This window comes from Eptatretus burgeri, chromosome 14 (assembly GCF_056783735.1).
Source record: "Eptatretus burgeri isolate ZD-2024b chromosome 14, Ebu_testis_v1, whole genome shotgun sequence".
Lineage (NCBI taxonomy): Eukaryota > Metazoa > Chordata > Myxini > Myxiniformes > Myxinidae > Eptatretus > Eptatretus burgeri.
The window spans coordinates 18,325,974-18,339,128 of record NC_140974.1 but is presented as its reverse complement, the minus strand read 5'-3'; the positions used below and the strand labels follow the sequence as shown (position 1 = coordinate 18,339,128).

Sequence of the window (13,155 nt, the reverse complement as noted above, 5' to 3'; positions counted from 1 at the left end):
CCATGCTTTGTGCGATGGTTCAGAATAAATTGGAGCTCTATGATTATCAGCAAGCATTTCCGACTACCTGTTGGATATACCATTATCTCAGATTGTTCACCTGCAGTGAGCACAACAAGGCTGCACATATTTTATTTATTTTCATTTACAGACACTTTCCAACAGTTCTGTGACTTTTCTTTCCCTGGTGTTTTGACTTCAATGTCTGTTGGCACAATAAATTTCAGCTTTCTATGTCACCCAGAAGGTATCGAACATTAATTCCAGCATATCAGTGAGTGGTTAGAATGAGCTTTAATAATACTACTGGGGTATGCTTCTTCATAACAAGCTCAAATGAGCTAAGATCCTCGTCCTCTTAATGATGATGTCATAAAAACGAATATGACGTCATTGTGATGTATCAGGTTTGCCATACATTATCTGTGCTAATGCCCGGCTTGATTCCTGCAAACAAAATTCAAACAGCTTGCCTAGTTTCGGAGATAATGGTTTCGGTGATTTCCATTAGCGGTGATATTATGACGTCAACTTTTTTTCTCGGAAGAATTTCCAAAATCAGAGATGGTTTCTGCCTGCGCGTGGGCTTTCTGCATATACATGGCAAGTTTCACGAAGATCCAATGAAAACTCTGTGTTGTGATACAAAAAATAGGAATGACGTCATAAAAATTGATATGACATCATAGTGATGTATCATATGTGCGGTAATTCATCTCTGCTAATGCCCTGTTCGATTCCCGCAAACAGAATTCAAAAAGCTTGCCTAGTTTCGGACATAATTTTTCGGCGATTTCCATTAGCGGAGATGTTTTGACGTCATAACTTTTTCTTCTCGGAGGAATTTTTAAAATCGGAGATGGTTACTGTCTGCGCAGGGAGTTTTTACATATATATGCCACGTTTCAGGAAGTTTCGATGAAAACTGAAGGCTGTGAAACAAAAAAGTCCACAAGAAGAAGATGAAGAACAACAACGTGAGTAAGACATAGAGATCCTCCACAAGGATCTAAAAACCGTGCTTCCCCATTGTCTCGGATCTCTCAACTGCATTTAATTTTTCATTTATTTATTTTCAATTTTTTTTTTCCCCATTTATTTATATTTTAATTTGCGGACACGTTCCAACAGTTTTGTGACTTTTTCCCAGTGTTTTGGCTTCGATGTTCATTGGCACGTTAAATTGCAACTTTCTATGTCACCCCGAAGGTATAGAACATTAATATCAGTGAGTCAGGCAGTCAGTGAGTGGTTAGAATGAGCTTTATATATACTAGCGGGATATGCTTACACAGACTAACAGTGCTTCCCCATTGTCTCGGGTCGCACACCTGCATTTCATTTTTCATTTATTTATTTTCAATTAATTTTTTCATGTATTTATAATTTCATTTATGGATGCTTTTGGATGGTTCTATGATTTTTTCCTGGTGTATCGGCTTTGATGTCTATCGGCATGCAAAATTACCATGCTTCCTCATTGTCTCGGGTTGCTCACCTGCATTTTTACAAATGTGTAGATATATGTGTACACATCTACAAAATTCAAACAGCTTGCTGAGTTTCGGAGATAATGGTATAGGTGATTTCCATTAGCGGCTGAACTGCTAATGACTTACCATTTCCATTTTCTGAACAGTGATTGGAGAGGGAGACGCAAAACTTCTTGATAAATTGGATTCCTCATCTTTTTTTTTCTCCAAATTTGGGAGAAAGATTGGCGTCGTAAGGATGGAACTGCAAAATCTCAATTGTATTGAGATATTACCGAACCAGGGAGAGAATCCTTACATTGTATCTCAAATTTTCCCGGTTTGTAATATATATATATATATATATATATATATATATATATATATATATATATATATATATATATATATATATATATATATATATATATATATATATTAAAACCGGGAAAATACAAATTTACCCCAAGCCATGCTACCCCAAACCCTTGGACAAGGGGCAAAGGTCTACCAACACATAAACTCTTGAAATAACTCATCCTCAGGTCTCCTCCATGTCCATGATTGTTCTCACCTGGGTGCATTTCCAAAACCATCACAATATCTATGTACTTCAACATTTCTGTCTCGATTTTGAGAGATATTTTTGTGGCCAGTGTAGAAACTTCATGGAAGTGTGAACAGTGATTTAATTTTTTTTTTTTTAAACAATCTGATGTTTTAAGAAAACAGGTGATCTATCTCTCTCTCTATCTCTATCTCTATCTCTATCTCTCTCACATCGCTTCAGCAACACCTTTCGCAGCGAATGGTGGGAACATTAACGATGACGCCAGACGGGTTCCCAGTCCCACTCGGCCGAGGCATCAAATATCCTACTGACAGGTGAACCTCTAAGTGCTCAGGTAGCCAGATCAGCAGGCATTGTGGTTTCTAAATTGTGCACTCAGCAGGATTGCTGTCATGTTTGTATCTCAAATCCTTTTAAATATGTATTAAATGGATGAGAATGCCTGGCTTTTTGAAAGGCTAAATGTTATGCTCACTGTGGCTCCTTTCACCTTCCTTCATTTGGGAGGCATTGGATTGAATGGTGGATGTTCAGGCTATTTTTGCTGTGCTGTGGATTCCCATTGCGTATTAAGCAGACGTTTACAAATTGCATTTTCTGAGTATCACTCCGAGCATTTCCTTCCTTGGAGGGTCTTTAAATGTATTATTTAAGACAGAAAATAAGCATATGTGGCTTTCTTTATAACTCATTCGCTTTTCCTGCATCATGCACATCCGTTCATGGATGTGCTGCATCCTCGTGTGCATCTTGAAGGATGTTACCCCTTCGGAGAGCTTAAAGCCAGCTCGCCATGCCATCTTCTGCATTAGCAGTGTTTCTGACCCAAGTCTCCTCACAATGAACAAATGCGTTTTCGGGACTTGTCATTGGATCGAAAATTTGTTTCTTAAACCAAACTTTGCCAACCAAATCCCAGCACCCCTCCCCCAAAAGAATATATATATATATATATATATATATATATACATATACATATACATATATACATACATATCTTCTTCTTTCGGCTGCTCCTGTTAGGGGTCGCCACAGCGGATCATCCGTCTCCATTTCGCTCTATCCTCCACATCTTCCATTGACACTCCAACCACCCACATGTCCGCCCTCACTGCATCCATGAACCTTTTCTTTGGCCTTCCTCTTCTCCTCCTACCTGGCGGCTCCATCCTCAGCATCCTTCTCCCAATATACTCCGCTTCCCTCCTGTGCACATGTCCAAACTATCTCAATCTCATCTCTCTCACGTTATCTCCAAACCGTCCTACCTGCGCTGTTCCTCTAATGTACTCATTCCTTATCCTATCCATCCTCATCACTCCCAACGAGAATCGCAGCATCTTTAACTCTGCCACCTCCAGCTCCGCTTCCTGTCTTTTTGTTAGCGCCACCGCCTCCAAACCATACAACATAGCTGGTCTCACTACCGTCTTATGTACTTTCCCCTTCACTCTTGCAGCTACCCTTCTGTCACAAATCACTCCTGCAACTCTTCTCCACCCACTCCATCCTTGCTGCACTCTTTTTCACTTCTTTACCACACTCTCCATTACTTTGGACAGTTGATCCCAAGTATTTAAACCCATCCACCTTCCCCACCTCAACTCCTTGCAACCGCACCATACCACCACCCTCCCTCTCATTTACGCACATGTACTCCGTCTTACTCCTACTGACTATCATTCCCCTTCTCTCCAGTGGGTACCACCACCGCTCGAGGCTCACCTCAGCCTGCTCCCTTCAGATCATGATGTCATCCACGAACATCATAGTCCATGGGGACTCCAGTCTGATCTCTCTCCATATATATATATATATATATATATATATATATATATATATATATATATATATATATATATATATATATATATATATATATATACACACATATATAAGCCTGGTGTTGGCGCAGTGGCTTGGGATCCAAAAGGTCCTGAGTTCAAGCCCCGTTGGACCACTGAATTAATACACCAGGGGGTTGACTCAGCCTGTCATCCTTCCGAGGTCGGCGAAATGAGTACCAGTATACTGGGCCGGTGTATACCCCGGTGAAAATAGCTGTACCATATCCCTGTGTCGTAAGAGGCGACCAGGGTTGTGTCAGGAAGGGCATCCGGCGTAAAACATGTGCCAAATCACTATGTGGATCATACGGATGATCCGCTGTGGCGACCCCTAACGGGAGCAGCCGAAAGAAGAAGAAGATATACATATATAAGTGAGGTATCCATGACACACCTAGGTGGGAGCCCAAAATCTCAATTTTTTTTTTTAAATGGTTTGAATATTTTTGATCAAAACTCCCACCCACTTTCAGACATGTGCACAGACTCCAAAGGCTGCACAGAAAACTTGGTGTGGTTTGCCCCAAAAATGTGGGAGTGGTACTGTGTAAATTCAATATACTGTACCTTTAATGATGAAGCTGATCATGATGATGGTTCATTGGGGAAGGAAGATTGGCTCTTATGTGCCATAATGAAGGAAATGGGTTATTTCAGAAAAAAGCAACAAGTCGAAAGTGAACGTGGTGTGATGTTGACAGAAAAGTCTACACACGGATACAATATGGAAACGGTCAATGCTGAATCCCCCAATGTTTCTACACGTGGACAATTCAATTCACTGCAAAACTTCTTGATAAATTGGATTCCTCATCTTTTTTTTCTCCAAATTTGGGAGAAAGATTGGTGTCGTATGGGTGGAACTGCAAAATCTCAATTGTATTGAGATATTACCAAACCAGGGAGAGAATGCTTACATATGCAATAAATGGAAAAACTGTGAATGCTGAACCCATGAATGTGTTTAAGTGGGGAGAGGTAGAGAGGGAGACGGAGACGGAGAGGGAGACTGAGAGAATTCTGTACAGGTGTAAAATTAAAATCATAATTGTATTGAGGAATTTATTTATGAAACTTCGGACATCCACTGGGACTCCAAAAGGTTCCACAGAAAGTTTGGTGGGCTGGCACCAAAACTGATGGAGTAATTCGGGGATGGACAGACAGACAGACAGACAGACACTCCTGCTTTATTACCTCCGCCACCGAAGGTGAAGGAGGTTATGCTTTCACCTCTTTTGGTCTGTTTATCTGTCTGTTTTTGTGCAGGATATCTCAAAAAGTTGTGGACGGATCCAGATGAAATTTTGTGGGCACGTTCGGTGTGTGACGAGGACGAACTGATTCAATTTTGCTGAAGATCCAAATCTGAAAATGAGAATTATTTAATATTTAAAGTGATTCTTCACCATTGAGAGAAAGGGCCAAAAACGATATATAGCATGATATTTCAAAAATGTATTGGGCCCGATAAGTTCTCGTGGACGTGGATAAGGCATTACGGGTAGGAGGTATGCACTCTACCGAGTGCCCTTCTAGTTATATAGATGTTATTGTCCAACTGTATGATGCAGTGGTTCCACTTATCTTTGAGCTGCCTAGTTTAACTTCGATTCCTCAAACAACTATAAAACTGTCGGGTTGGTGATTTACAGGCAAGGTTAAATGCTGAGCACCAACCAAAGAAGGAGCACATACCATTTAAAAACAAGTATATGATACGACATGGCTGGGGTTGGAATTGGACCACCGACCTCCCAGACTCAGAGCAAAAACTCTTGTCGGAGTCTGGTAATGTTTCGTGCCGAGATTTTTTTTTTCTCATCAATGTTGCTATACAAGATAATTGGACACCCAGAAACAATGGAGATTCACTACCTCTGGAGATTACGACAATCACGCATCCCCTCGCCTGGGTTTGAATCCTGACCCAGTTATAAAGTCATCCTGGTGTTTTACAGGCAGGGTGATTCATCGATGTGTGCCCGCCCTCCAATGGGAGTTGAACTGGCATCCTGTCTGCTGGCATTCGTTTGTGGAGGTTATAGATACAACCGTGTCCTTCGTGAAGAGTCGGTGAGCTATCGAAGGTACCATGAACAAATCACAAATTGTTGTCCAAACTACTGTGCTGGAAAGGCAATTGCAAACCACCTGGTATAACCCTTTTGAAGAAACTTCAGTAGCACAAACTCTCTGTAACAGATCAAGTTGCATCTTAATCAGAATATCTCACTTCCAACCAGCAAGTACAGGGTGTCCTAAAAGTAGTGTCGTGATCTGTCTGTAGGCTTGCTGTGCTTGAACAATTGCATTTGCATTTGTGAAGTACAGCTCAACAATTGCAGCACGTTCTTGATCTGTCCATCTATTGATGGTAAATCTTCAGGGTTAGAGCATCAATGTGGAAAAAAAAATTGAATAAAAATATTGTTTGGCATTAGCATTTATAAAGTATTCAAAATCAAAATCGCTCCACTCTTTTTTGGGACACCCTGTACTTCCTCGTGCTCTGGTCTCCAATAACAAATGCTATTGTGTTGGATGTTAATACCTACAATGTTGATATCTATGCTGGTCCTGAGGATGGCTTATCGTATCAAGATATCGACGAAGAAATCAAATAGAAAATGGCAATTTCATTTTTTTTCCAAGTCGTTTTATGTCTTAAAATAATTTGCCCTTTTGTTCTATGCACTGTCAGCTTGCTGAGGTCTCACCATTGAAGATCTGATGGGGTTTCAATTACGAATTTGTTCTGCTGGGTCCCTCATTATTGAGCTCCAGCTATGTGGCTGGTACAGTGCTTCAATCGAACGTGTCGGCTAATTTGCAATTGGATCAAGATACCGGCACATAATGGCCTGCTCTTTTTAAAAGGTACCATGCAGTAGCTTGGCTACCTTAATGGTGATCAAAAGCTTTTTTTTTTCCTTTCTTTACAAGATCGAGGCTCATGGAATAGTAAGGTAATGGAGGGTATAAACGGGCAGTGGCGAGACGGCTGAACCCCTGGACATAAGAGGCAAAGAACTTGCAGCTATAATACATCCAAGACAATTTGATGTTGCGAGGAGACATCATGTTGTTTTCCATTTAATAAGTATAACCACATTTGTAGGCAAAAGACAAATCAGTGCATTCTGCACCAGGATTCAAAACTGAAATCACAGCATCATGGGTTATGTACTCAGATGGGAACACCAAAACAGGATGACCCCAAAATACCAACAGACTATCAACACGCCACTACTTGCATCAGTCTTATAAGAACAACTTCCTCTGGTGATGAGGCAATGAAAGCACTCAGGATACTGTCATTGATCATTGAGTTCAATTTTAAGAATCCAGGTTGTAACACATGACATTTCACTCTCTTTATTAACTCCGCCACCAAAGGTGAAGGAGGTTATGTTTTCACCCCTTCTGTCTGTCTGTTTCGTTGTTTGTTTGTTTGTGTGCAGGATATCACAAAAAGTTGTGGATGGATCCAGATGAAATTTTGTGGAGAGGTTGTGTGTGTGTGTGTGTGTGTGTGTGTGTGTGTGTGTGTGTGTGTGTGTGTGTGTGTGTGTGTGTGTGTGTGTGTGTGTGTGTGTGTGTGTGTGAGAAAACAACAAACTGTTTAGATTTTGTTGAAGATCAAGATCCGGATCTGGCTACTGGAATTTTTAAAGTGATTCTTCACCATTGAGCGATAGAGCCAAAAACGATATATAGCATGATATTTCAAATACATAACGGGCCAAATATGTTCTCGTGGATCAGGCATAATGTGGCAGAGATATGTGCTCTACCGAGTGCCATTCTCGTTTTGTGATGTTTTATTCTCGTGAGAGATTGTTTTATTTTTTTCTCCTTTATATCTGTATTTCCTCCTCCTTTGCTCAATACATCTATTCAACTTTACAGTACATTTCCAGTTCATCACCATCTTCCTGTCTGCATGATAAGGGATACCTTATAAATGCTTCGAATCACCTCTCATGTGCTGATGCTGAGATAAAATTAGCATCCCGCATGCTTTAAGTCATGCCGTTCTTGGAATGAGCTTCTCCAGCACTCGTAATCGCTACCACATATAGGCCTGTCATCTTTTAACAATTCATTGTTATCCAGGCAGTGAAGCATCATCTCACTTCAAGCCTTACACATCTTGTATGTTGCATGAGAATGGAGCACGGTTGACTGGAAAGTGATAATACATCATTTCTCAGCCTCAATAACCTACCATTCACCTCAAGCTCTCCACCATTAAGGCTATAATGCATCACCCCTCCCTGTACCCCCTATAGATTAGTAAGAAAGGTTCCAAGTCTGGAGATCAAGGCAGTATTTTCTGCAGGATTCCAAAAAGGGAACTGATCTCAACCAAAGACATAGATTTCTCAATCTCCTGCATTACAACACCACAAATCCCTGAAAGAAAGCTTGCATTGGCTTTCCTCTTTCTCTTTACGACCAACTTGTCATGGTTGGTGGATTGTCATGGTTGAGATGGTACTTTAATTTGTAATAGTATCACCATTTGGGTCCTTTTTTTTTTGCTGAACCTGCATAAAGAATCTGAAAATTCTGATGAACAAGCCAGACAAATCTCTCGGTAATAGAGGTTGACATGGTGGAGAAATGACGACTTGTTGCTCAACGAATCATCAAAGGCTCAATTTCTACGCCTCTCTGGCCCTTTATCATGGTGCGATGGAGCTACTGCTGGCTAAGCAATATGCCAGCAGGACCAATTAACGAAGGAGGATGGTGAGGGAAGGGATTTGAAACGCTGCCAAGCCCTGGGGCTCAAAATCTTTTCTTGGGCAAGAAATCTAGTCGATCTTCTTTGGAGTCCCCAAATATCAGAGAGGATTTTTAGAGGGGAGGTCACGGCCATCACTCCGCAGTGACGGAGAGAGATTTGGAAATTTATCGGCATATTTTGGGTCTGCAATGAAAGCGGGCAAAGCACATGATCAGAAACAAAGGGCATCGAAGACAGATGGGGCAGCAAAGGGCATCGTTCACAGCATTCTCATCATTTTCTGTCATCTCCAAGTTCCAAAAATCCATAAATTCTTACGAACACTTTCAAGGTGAGCACACAGAATCGACAACTCATGATTAAATATATTGAGGGACATGTCAGAATGCATTTCTCATGAATAAAGAAAATATGTCCAGAAGGACAGAGTTTAAAATTACATCGAATTAATTATTATATTATCAGTAACATCCTTGGCCTCATGGCATTCTGATGGATGTTTGCTCCTCTTGCATGGGGCTTGATGACTGTGCTGCAGATGTGATCTGGCAGAAAAAATATCCCCTTAGGTACACAGTGATGGAGGGACAGTGTGTCTCATCAGAGGAATAAGGGACCTCCAGTAAATGCCAACAAAAATAAATCTCTCATCAAATTTGTGGCTTCTTTTTAAATAACGTTGCTGATTGGGATGCAGCTGTTCATACTATCAAGTGGAGCATTCAAATATCGAAGAATAACATACAATACTTCTAAAATGTCTACAATATTCTGTGTATGTATATGTATATATATATATATATATATATATATATATATATATATATATATATATATTTATATATGTGCATGGCTCACAAAGTGGGTACAGGACTGTTACACAAAGGGCAAAAACAAAAGTTTAGGTAAACATGAAATGCAACCCATTATGTTAATCTGCATGTATTCAAATAGCAAAATATAAATTTTTAGACTTGCAGCACGTCCGGTTTTAAAGTTACCACTGAATATATACAACACTGTAAATACTCGTTTGAATTTCGAGCTTGGCATCAGCGTTTTTTTTTGTCAGGTCAGGTTCGATCTGTGACCTGCTACAGGTACCATGTAAACCTGTACTAACCTGTTCCATGGTCGGGTTGTCGGCGACTAAACCGTCTCCCCCACCAGGTTTTCTGGTGAGGAGGGTGTTTGGATATGGACACCCAGCAGGATTAAAAACAAAACCTGTCAAAGGGCGGAGGAGCTCCTTGTGAGCCAACGGCCATCCATATCTAGTGCCCAACTGTGTCTGCGGACGTCCTCCTGCAGTTGGGTTACTTCTTATTTGGAGGTTGGTGGCAGGATTTGCACTCCAGCCACCGTAAAACGCTTCATTCCGCAAAACGCAAAAACGCAATCTGAAAACCCACTCCGTGGGAGTACCTCCTGTGCAGCTTCCCTTCGCAGGGCAGCTCACCGGATGATGGGATTGGGGCAAAGCCTTCGGGACCCCCAGTCTTTGATAGGAGGGAAACCACGGGGAAACATCCCTGGGTCAGATTGCGGGAGAGTGTGTCGGAGTGGTGCTGAGGTGTCGTCCACCAGACGGCGGTCTCCTTGGGTTAACCTGAGGCGGTCCCTTCGGGTGGGTGCCTGGAATGTCCTATCCCTAAGAGAGGATGATCACCTGTCTCTGTTATCATCTGAGCTCAAGCGTTTGGACATCGGGATTGCAGCTCTCTCTGAGGTTCGGAGACCGGATTGCGGCGAGATAATGGTGGGTGGTTACACCTACTATTGGTCTGGTCGCTCTGATGGTTACCATACCCAAGGAGTTGCTGTAGCTGTGTCCAATAAGCTGACCCCAATGATAATTGAGGTAACACCGGTCAACGAGCGTATTATGAGATTAAGGATTCGTCACTCCTTAGGTGTCATTTCCCTGGTCTCTATTTATGCTCCGACTGAGGCGAGTGATCTTACCGTGAAGGATGCATTCTACGCCACACTCGAGTCTGTGGTTGATCAGTGCCCCAGACAAGATACACTTCTAGTCTTGGGGGATTTCAATGCATCGACTGGAACTGATAGGGATGGTTATGAGGTGTGTGTTGGTCCCCATGGGTCAGGAACTATGAACCAGAATAGCACTAAGTTCCTTGACTTTGCAAGAAGTCATGGACTTAGGGTGGCTGGTTCATGGTTTCAGCGCCCGCAAGCTCATCGCTGGACTTGGTATTCCAACGCTGGCGGTGTGGCAAAGGAGATTGACCATGTCCTCATTGACGGTCGTTGGAGGATGATCCAGAACTGCAGGGTCTACCGGAGTGCTCAGTTCCTCAATACTGACCACAGGCTTGTTGTAGCAACTCTAAAGCTGCACCTTAAATCCTGGAGAATGGTACCATCCCAGCCTAGGCTGGATGTTGCCAAGCTCAGGGATGAGAGAGTAGCTGAGGAGTTTGCGAACAGGCTGAGTGGACACTTGGGGGTCTGGGTGCTTTGGGGGTCCTGAAGAGTTGTGGAGCACCTTCAAGACCACCGTCCTTGATGTTGCCGGTGGATGCCTTGGAGTTCACCGCAGGGCAAAGAAGAATTTTGTCTCTCAAGGGACACTGGATACCATTGACCAGAGTCGCAGGGCCAGGCTGAATGGCAGAGCTGAGCTGTTCAGGGAGCTGAGGCGTAAAACTGTACGTGCACTGAGGGTGGACAAGGAGGCCTATGTGCGAGGAATCTGTGAGGAGGTAGAGCATCACCTGTGGACAGGTGATTCTCGTCCCGCTTACAGGGGAATTCGCGCATTACGTTCATCCAAGCCCATCCCTCGGAGCACTGCAGTTCGAGCAGAGAGTGGTAGGCTCTTGACAGAGGAGTCTGAAGTGAAGGCTCGCTGGGCCGGTTACTTTGAGCGGTTGTACCAGGCTGATCCCCCAGCTGTCGAGTTGGACGTCAAGGGTGTTACAATCCCTGTTGCTGACCCTCGAATCAACTGTGGTCCACCATCGCTTGTGGAAACACGGGCTGCGGTGAACCAGTTGAAACGGGGCAAAGCTCCAGGGATCTGTGGCATCCATGCTGAACTTCTCAAGGCTGGTGGAAATGCTGCACTCGCGTCGTTGCATGCAGTTTTGTGCTCTGCCTGGAACACAGGCATCATCCCAACTGACTGGAAGAGGGGCCTTGTTGTCCCTCTCTGGAAAGGGAAGGGTGATCGCCAAGACTGCAACAACTACCGAGGGGTGACGCTGCTCTCAGTGCCGGGCAAGGTCTTTGCTCGGATAATTCTTGATAGGGTTCCCCACCATCTGCTTGAGCACCAGCGTCCAGAGCAGTCAGGCTTTACACCAAAGAGGTCAACGATTGATCGTATCCTTGCTCTTCGGGTCCTCACCGAACGCAGACGAGAGTTTCGGCAGGGGTTGCTTGCAGCCTCTGTTGATCTCTGTAAAGCGTTTGATTCAGTGAATCGGAATGTCCTCTGGAGGATTCTTGGTCTTCGTGGGGTGCCACCAAAACTGATCGATCTGATGTCTGAACTCTACTCTGGTACTGAGAGTGCTGTGAAGTGTGGTGGTACCGCCTCTGACTTATTTCCAGTTGTTACTGGAGTTCGTCAGGGATGTGTACTTGCCCCCACACTTTTCAGCACTTGTATGGACTGGATTTTTGGGAGGATGTCGGAGAGATCAAGTTGCGGTGCATCGTTTGGCAATGTCAAGATCTCGGACCTTGATTTTGCAGATGATGCAGTCATCTTTGCGGAGACTTTAGACATCCTCTTGGGGGCCCTCGAGGTGCTGAATGAGGAGTCGGAGCCGTTGGGATTACGGATTTCTTGGGTCAAAACAAAGATCCAGGCTTTCGGTGACATCTTGGATGCTGCTGTCCTGTCTGTGTCTGTTTGTGGTGAGGATGTTGAGGTCGTGGATAGATTCACTTACCTTGGCAGTGATATTCATGTCTCCGCAGGTTGTGAGCCGGAGGTCAATAGACGTCTGGGTCGGGCCTGGGGAGTCATGGATTCACTGGATCATGGGGTGTGGCGCTGCCGGTACCTGTGCGGGAGGACGAAAGTCCGAGTCTTCAGGTCCTTGGTACTTCCAGTCTTGCTCTATGGGTGCGAGACTTGGACTTTGACCAAGGATCTGAGACGGAGACTTAATTCCTTTGGTACCAGGTCTCTTCGGAGAATCCTTGGCTATTGCTGGTCGGATTTTGTGTCCAACGAGCGGTTGCTGAGAGAGACTCGGATGAGATTTGTTACCTGCATAGTCCGTGAGCGTCAGCTGCGGCTGTATGGACATGTGGCTCGCTTTCCTGACGCTGATCCTGCTCACCAGATTCTCTCAGCGAGGGAGTCTCATGAGTGGAGGAGGCCAGTGGGCCGACCACGTGCCTCATGGTTGCAGCAGGTTGACCATCATCTCAAGGAGATGGGGATGGGCCTGGCATCTGCCTGGGGGATGGCCAGACGGAGGCCCCTGGAGTACCGGCGGAAAGTGGACGCAGCGACGCGCTGTTCTG

The 13,155-nt window shown here is 43.8% G+C and overlaps 1 protein-coding gene across 1 annotated transcript in view; it reads left to right on the top strand.

Moving 5' to 3' along the window:
* Nucleotides 1-5,631: 5,631 nt before the first annotated feature.
* LOC147012726 (uncharacterized) overlaps nt 5,632-13,155 on the top strand; it is a 35,551-nt gene continuing 28,027 nt past the window's right edge. The window contains exon 1 of the transcript XR_015051044.1: nt 5,632-5,980. The gene's annotated coding sequence lies outside the window, so the exon portion shown is untranslated. The remainder of the gene's footprint in view (nt 5,981-13,155) is intronic.